Below are 8,671 nucleotides of genomic sequence, written 5' to 3'. Positions count from 1 at the left end.
GTGCAGGATGGATGGACCTACCATAGCCCTTATGTGGTGTGTAGGATGAACGAAGTGGTGTTTGGTTGGTGGGGTAGGATTTTTGACTCGTTACATTCTCTATGCATCTGAATATATGTCTAAATATGTATGTCTGATCATGCAAGTATTGAGATGTTGGTGATATGGTAACTATAAAATAATATGTTGTCAAGAATACACGTTTTGGCATGCTTTGGAAGCACCTTGCTGATTGGGTTGTCGTTTGAGTTTTCCATTCATGGTTTGTGTTCATATACTGTTCTGGAATATTGTTGTGTGATTTTGTCTTTTATTGTCCATTGTGTTCGGTTCACACAAAGCTCCCGTAGCTCATTCCTGTAGTATTTTTTTTCTTTCAGGCACTTTTCATGTTCAGAACCTGGACTCGACATACCGAAGGTCTTAGAAAGATATGGTTTGATTCGGTTTAAGTAAAATTTCATAAGTTTTATACGGTTGGTTTTAAGTCTGTTTGTAAAACGATTATATAAACTGTGGTACAAGTATTTATGCTGGACTTTCGCAAAGTGTTATTTGGACTTAACTTTAGAAATTGTGGATTTTATATCTGAATGTTTTGACGCCGGTTTAATATTGTTTTAAACATAATAAACAAAAGGGTTTTCTTGGTTTTAATTAAGTTTTTGTTTTTGCCACTTTTGGTGGCCAATGTAACCTCCAAGATTCAGTCTAAACTTCTAGGTCGTGTTTTGAGGTGTCACAATTAACATAATATTATGAACTTTTATTCATACCTTTATGAGTCCCGACTCATCATAAGCAACTTTTTAATCAAATACATGAGTATCGCTTTCAGCATTATCAGAGTTAGCTCGGTTGGAAAACATCATTGTCTAAAAATGAAACAAATCTCATCAGAGTCGGAAGATATCACACTATCACAAGTTATATAATGACATGTATTTCTACACTTCATATATGATACGTTCAGTCTGAGAACTGACCTGTAGCTCTAATACCACTAAATGTAACACCCCTAACCCATATCCGTCACCAAAATAGGGTTACAGAGTATTACCAAAATTTTTTAACTTAAAACATTTTATTATAATCATTTATAAAATACATGATATTACATTCAAACACATGGATGTTGTCCATTATACGAGCCCTCAACGCCCTAAAACATTTTAGAAATGAATCGGGACTAAATCAGAAACATATAAAACTTTTAAGAAAAAATTGAAAATTTTCAAACTGTAGGGGTCACACGGCTGAGACACACACCCGTGTCTTAGGACGTGTGGGAATTCGAAGTAGGAACACACGGCCATGTCCCAGCCCATGTCCGTGCCTGTGTAACTCTCTAACTTGGGTCACATGGCCAAGCCACATGCCCGTGTGCCAAGTCGTGTACCCTTCGAAATGGCCTCACACCCCTATGTGCCAGGTCATGTGCTAGGCTGTGTAACTGCCTGACTTGCAACCCTTAGTAAGCTAGAGGGGATGCAAGGCCGTGTCGCCTGACCGTGTGTCACACACGGCTGAGACACACTCTCGTATCTCTAGCCGTGTAGACGAAAAATAGGTCATTTCTAAGCAATTTTTCTCACCCAATCATGCACACCTACAACCAATTTTCCACATGTAATCAAGCATTCAAAATGCATCAAATTATGGCATCAACAAGCTAAATCAATAAGGTATATATTCACACAACCAATATACCCAATGGGCACCTCAAATCACAACAATCATACATATGCTCACATTTGCATAGTTTAGTCAAAACTTAACCAACTTATAACTAAGTTCATGCCAAAACTTACCACTAGGTTCACATATCAAAATCACACTTGACATACCAAATTGACCATTTAACAATTAGCATCATTAGCCTTATATGTCAACTACATTACCTAAACCACAATGACTACATTCAACCATATCAAAGATCATTCCATCACATACATTTTGAATACCATTTCAACTTCCATCAATTAAGCTCCATAAAGATTATAATATCAATCATCATAAAGCCACATACATATATTAACATAAAAACTATTCCATCCTCAAAAAGAGACCATAATTACAAGCCAATTCAAATGACTATATCATTAACCAAAATAGCTATACATGTGCATGTTTAACCACTTATAACTTAACTTGTTTTCATGCCAAAACATAACATAATTGATACATAACAACCATACCAATTTTGGTCATTTCAAAACATACACCAATTTAACCATATTAACCACAACCAACAAGCTATCATTAATACCTTAAGTACCTCAAATCCAAGGCAACATTTCATGCCATAATCTTTAATCAAAATGACATATACATACCAAACTGATTAATTAAACATTAGACATAGTCCACCTATACATGCCATTATAACCACAACCAAAGCATTAAAATCTACCAATAAAATCGATGGATAGTGTGATGAATCTTTGACTAGCTTCCAACCCAATCGAGCATTCCATAATCTATAAAGTAAAGGAAAATAACTACTTAAGAAATGTATGCTTAGTAAGCTCGTATAAACTTTAAGCATCAAAATTCCTTTTCGATAATAAACTTATTATAATAAAAATAAACCAATGCCAAAATTCATAATTCTATATGATCATCGACTCACAAATGAGTAAATTTATTAATATCACATATATTTATAATTCATAACATGAATGGATTTTATGGGACGTAATGTATAACCATCAACCTTTCTATAAAATTATACACCTTTAAATTTAGTTACTTTCCATTCCAAACTCAATGCTTATCATAAGCCTAAATGGCATTATCAATTCAGACTTAGTGCATTTATCCCTGATCTAGATATATTCATCCATAGCATACGTAATTTGTTCACATATAAATACATCATAGTACATCCCGATTACATACTTACCGTTTCGTTCCCTTTCTTACTGTTACATATACATAGTACAAGCATAATCATAAACATGAATCATAACCACAAGCTTGGCATAAGCCTAAGCACATCAACAACATATGTTAGTTCATTTAAACATGATTCATATGAATTTGACATGGATAACCATTATACTTGAGCACATGTCAATTGGACTTATCATCCATCTCATAACATATCATGTTTTTCATATATCATCATTTCAATGAGTTTCATGCATACCTATCTTAATTCATATTGAACACTTACCATTTCTTTTGCACAACACATAAGACATAAATATAACATTAACCATATTCACAAGTTAGTGAATAAACACATAATTTAGTAGAAATCACCACATGATAAAATAACTTCCATAAATATAACATATAAGCATTCATACTTTTCATGAACATGGCTATACACACTTTAATCATCATCAACTGATACCTTTCCATACTTTCATGACATTGCCAATCGAAACACTTACCGTTCCTTCCCTTTGTATGCCAATTGAACCACTTAGAATAATATCGAATATGTGGGAATCTCACACACTATGTGCAAACATATGGTCGAAACCATTTCTTTCCTTTTCCTTTACATAGATTCCCACTCTTGATCCATAAATGGGTTTGCTCAAACAAGCTATCGGTCGAAACGTGGCTACATGGTACTGCTCAACAATCTATCAATTATCTGTAACACATGCCAAAACTCAGCCACCGATAAGACGTTCAGGACCAGCACCAGAAACATGGTAACCCTAATTACATGTCATTTGTATCCTATATACACCTAAGGTTCAAACGGAGCTCGGTAGTTGTCGTACATCGTTGAATTTTTATTATTTCTTTACTCAATAAATTGTATAATTAACTTTTATATTTATTAATTTTCAATAAAATCATATAATAACATTCAATTTAGTCAAAATTATACAAAGTACAGTTCATACAAACTTACCTGGCTATTTTGTAGGAATGTCAAAGTATAGGGCATTTTGGTAATTTTCCATTCTCCTCGATTTTCCACCTGGTCCTGATCTAAATTAATAATTTCATTCAGTTTATTAATTTAGACAGTAAAATAATGTATTTTATGCACTTTATTCAATTTTGAAATCATTACAAAATTACCCTTCAAGTTTTATTTTTATTCAATTTAGTCCTTGAACCCAAAACATTCAAATTAACCATTTTTACCCAAAATTGAACCTAGCCGAATACTCATGGTATCAAAAAAAGCCCAGTCATGTAATAATTTCACATTAAATACTTGCATTTTTACTATTTTAACAATTTAGTCCCTAATCAAAAAATTCATCGAAAATCACTTAATAAAATACTTTTAAATAAAACCGAATATCTCAAATTCATCATTTAACACCTAAAATCACAATGTTCATCAATGGAAACATTCAAAATCTTTAACGGTTTCAAAATTGATGATATAGGCTAGCTGGTCCTTGCTGCAATGATCTGAAAAACATAAAAATTACTAAAAACGAGCAAAGTTCACTTACCTAATCACCAAGCCAAAGTTTGGTCGAATATACTTCCTTCTCTTTTAGGGTTTCAATGATGAGCTTCAAATTAAGAAGATGATAATTAATTTTGTCATGTTTTGATTATAATATACATAATTAATAATTTACTCTTTTACCCTTGTAATTGTAATCAAACATTAACAATTTATAAGCCCACTAACGTCCACTAACTCCTTGAATTGTCTGATTACGATATAGTCCTTTTTAGTTAATTAACTATCGAAACGTTAAAATTTTTTAACGAAACTTTAATACCACCTTAAGGACACTCCGTAAATATCTATAAAAATATTTACAACTCAGTTTATAGAAATGAGGTCTTGAAACCTCATTTTTTAAAACCACTTGACCTTAGGGTCATACCACTTGAACTTAATAAATCGCTTATATAATAAAAATCACTATATTAAAAACCTTTTTAAAACCATGTTTGACTCGTAAATATTAGATAATAATATTTACAAACTTACTCGTCAGATTTGGTGGTCCCAAAACCATAATTTTTGACACCACTGAAAAATGGATTGTTAAATCAGGTACACCCGCCTTTTTGCATAAGGCCATTACTAGATGGGGAAAGAAAACTCTCACCTTCTAGCTATAATGCACCTCTTCATGTTTTGGTAGATCCATTTGTCGATACAATTATGCTTTTCTGCAAAATAGCATAAAGTAAAAATGCTCTAAAAGTATTAACATTAGAAACATTTAATGCTGATACTATTCGTGTGCACACAAATTGAATCCACATCATAGCCTTGGGAAACATAATTATTTCATGAAAAGATACTAAGATATTGGCATCTGCGTGATATATCGATTCACTCCTCCCTTCAGTCAAAAAGTTTATAATACTATCCAAATCTATATCTCGAAAATATTCTAGATCAGTTTCATCAATAAAATTATTCTCATAGTATGAGGCATTATAAAAGTCATAAATAATTCAAGGGGTTACTCTCACTTCCTTCCCTCGCACAAGTACCATATCCTACATATAACCTTCAGTACTTCTAGACTCTTGGTCCAGTAAAGATGCATAAAAATCCTGAATAATCAGACCACATCATTCTCTTTCGGAATCATCCAAAAATGTTCCTATCTATGGTATCTTACTAAAGGCCATATTTCCTTACATAGGATCATTGACGGATCAAATACCCTTTCTTGGATAAAGGTTTTTCCTTGTAGTTCAATAAAACACTTTCCAATATCCGGGTTTGCAAAATTAGGGGGTTTAGACCCGTCAATGGTTTGGGCCATTGGTTCTTCTAACTTTTTAAGGGGCCATATTTAAACTAAGAACCAAATCGAGCAATATCTAATAAAATAATAAAAAGTTCAAGTTAGGAACCTTTAACCTTGAAGAAATATTAAAGTCCTTGTCGTTCGTGTTGGTAACTAGTGCTTTTGTGTGCTCTCTTTGTTTTCTACATCGAAAGATTTTAAATGATGAGAGATATTTACTAGTTTCAAGAAATAGTTTGGATTTAAGATTTTTAGGGTGTGAGTAGTTTTGGGAGATTTGAGAAGATTGAGAGGTTAAGGAGATGTTAAATGTGTTTATAAGGAGTATTAGGGTTAAGAATAGGTGTTTTGTGTGTTTGAAATCGGGTAAATGAAGGGTTAGCCCGCGGGGTTGCAGGAATGGGTTGGGTCAACCCTACAAAAATTTGTAGCAATGTTGTGACACAGAGGTTCCATGTAGCAACACAAGATTCTGTGTCACAACACATCTTTTAATTTGAAAATATGGGAAGATTGTTCTCCATGTCGTGACATAGGAGTGTGGTGTCACAACGTCGAGTTGGTTTCTTCAGTTCCTACATTCTGCACAAAGTGTCACGACACAGGGTTGCCGTGTGCGACACCGGCTTTGTACCAGCCCAACTTTCCATCCTTGAGGATGTCTCAGTATTGAATAAACACCTAAAAGTTAACATGTAAACTCTGTGGTTAGTTAAATATACATTAATTTACAATAGTTAAGCAATTCAAATATTTCTAAGTTCTACTGCCGGACTCATTCAACAGTATCATTAGTTCTTCGATAGATGATTCTTCCATTCTGTGGAATGACAAGAGAATGATGTGGTCAAATTGTCCATCGCCCATCGTGCCATTCCACATGTGCTCACTTGTTCCTTTCCTTAAGCATGTTTATTCTATTTGTGTGTATAAGAGGAAATGTGTCCCTTAATGCAAGAACCTTAGAAATAGATACTTTTTTACACTATTCTCCTAACTTTTTCTGACTTTCCTCTTCACTAAATTGAAGGAAGCATTTAAATATTTCTATCTCACCATTGATTTTCATGGTTAATTCGTTCTTTTCTAAATCAATGGTAGACTTAGAAGTAGCCAAAAAGGGTTTTCTTAACAAGATCGATATCTCTCGATCTTCTTCGACATCAAGCACCAAAAAATCTAAGGGATATTGAAACTTCACATTTTGACTAAAATAACTTCCAATACCCCTTCCAGATATACTGAAGACATGTTAGCCAAGTATAATGTTATTTGAGTAGTTTGAAGATCCTCTAACCTGAGTTTTTCCAAATTTGATAGTTATCAAATTAATACTAGGTCCTAAATCACATAGAGCTATATTAAAATGAATACTCCCTATCTTTATGGGAATAGTAAAACTCCTCGGGTCTTTTAATTTTTGAGGCACATGTCTTGAAATAATCACACTACAAGAAGCACTTAAGTTAACTTGTTTGCCTACCTTAATTTTCTTATGCCTCGTCATCATTTCTTTTAAAAACTTAGTGTACTTTGGAACCTTCTCAATTAATTCAATTAAAGGTATATTAAAATTGAGTGTTTTAAATACGTTAAAAAAACTTACAAATTCATCTTTTTCTTCAAGTCTTGAAAGGAATAGGATTTTTGTGATTTCGACATCTTTAGGTGTTTCTTTTTTTGGTTTAGTCGAAGATGTTTTTACCTCTTCTAGCCTTGGTTCTTCTTCAGCTTTTAGGGGTTCCTCTTGAGGATCATCAGTATTCTCTATAACTACCTCTGGAGTATGGTTTTTTGGGCTACTCAGTACTTTACCCGATCAAAGTGCTATCGCCTTCACATGCTTATTACCTTCCCTCCACAGATTGTCTTCTGTATTGCTAGGAGTACCTATGCCAATTTGTTTTTTGATGTTGTCCATCATTTTCATCAATTGGCTCATTTGATCTTGAGTCTAGTCAATTTTCTTGTGGAGTTGGTACACTCAAACTACACCTATTTGATATTTATCCTCATTGACTGCATCTCTCCCTCAATTCTATCATGACATTGACCTCATGCAGTATGGTCACTTGGGCTAGCCCTATCATGGGGTCTCTTTGGTTCCCTCTCCATCTCAGATTCGGGTGATATCTCTAGTCGGGATTATATGTATTCGAATAAGGGTTCCCACCCCTATTCTTGATTTAATTTACATCCTCAGTAGGATTGTTGATATAGTGGAAGAGTGGTTTGTCTCCCCCATACATAGATGGTGTAGAAGTAGATTCAATATGGTTTAGTCTATCCATCAACCATTGAGACTTGTCATCCACTTGGATAGCTTTTACAGTGGTGGGTTTCTGGCCATATGTGAATTGTTTAATTGGCCACTAACAGGAGTTTAATGCCATGTTTTCAATAATTTAATTTGCATCCTCGTACATTCTATTCATAAAGGCTCCTCATGTAGCTCCGTCTAGTCTAGATCATGCATTCACGTCCAACCCATTATACAATACCTACAGTCGCATCCACTCAAGAAATTTGTGCTGCGGACATTTGTGAATTAACATCTTGAAACATTCCCACTCCTTATAAAAACTTTCTCCCCCAATTTGTCTAAAGACAAAAATCTCTCATCTTAGTTGAACTACTTTGCTAATCGAGAAGAACTTCTATAAGAAATTTCCATCGAGTTTATCCTATGTTGTGATAGAGCCTAGTGCCTGCGAGTCTAACCAAGAAAAGGCATTATCAATCAAGGAGAAGGAGAATATTGAAGACGAATAGCGTCATTAGTGACCCAATTATATTTAAAAGTATCATAGAGTTAAAGAAACCACTCTAAATTTTTATTAGGGTCCTTTTTCATAGTGCCCCTAAATTGCAGATTATTTTGAATCATCTGAATCATCGTTGATTTTATCTTGAAATTATTAGTTGTAACCACCATCCTTGCTATACTTTTTTCAAACAAGTCA

The 8,671-nt window shown here is 33.8% G+C and overlaps 1 non-coding gene across 1 annotated transcript; it reads left to right on the top strand.

The window, feature by feature from the left end:
- Positions 1-8,231: 8,231 nt before the first annotated feature.
- Positions 8,232-8,337, top strand: LOC121223898 (small nucleolar RNA R71). Its single transcript, XR_005921364.1, has one exon. It is a non-coding gene; the product is annotated as a small nucleolar RNA R71 (small nucleolar RNA).
- The last annotated feature ends 334 nt before the right edge of the window (positions 8,338-8,671 follow it).

Source organism: Gossypium hirsutum, chromosome D11 (assembly GCF_007990345.1).
Source record: "Gossypium hirsutum isolate 1008001.06 chromosome D11, Gossypium_hirsutum_v2.1, whole genome shotgun sequence".
In the NCBI taxonomy this organism is placed as follows: Eukaryota; Viridiplantae; Streptophyta; class Magnoliopsida; order Malvales; family Malvaceae; genus Gossypium; species Gossypium hirsutum.
Note: the sequence above shows the minus strand (reverse complement) of the source record. Positions and strands in the feature narration are given on the sequence as shown.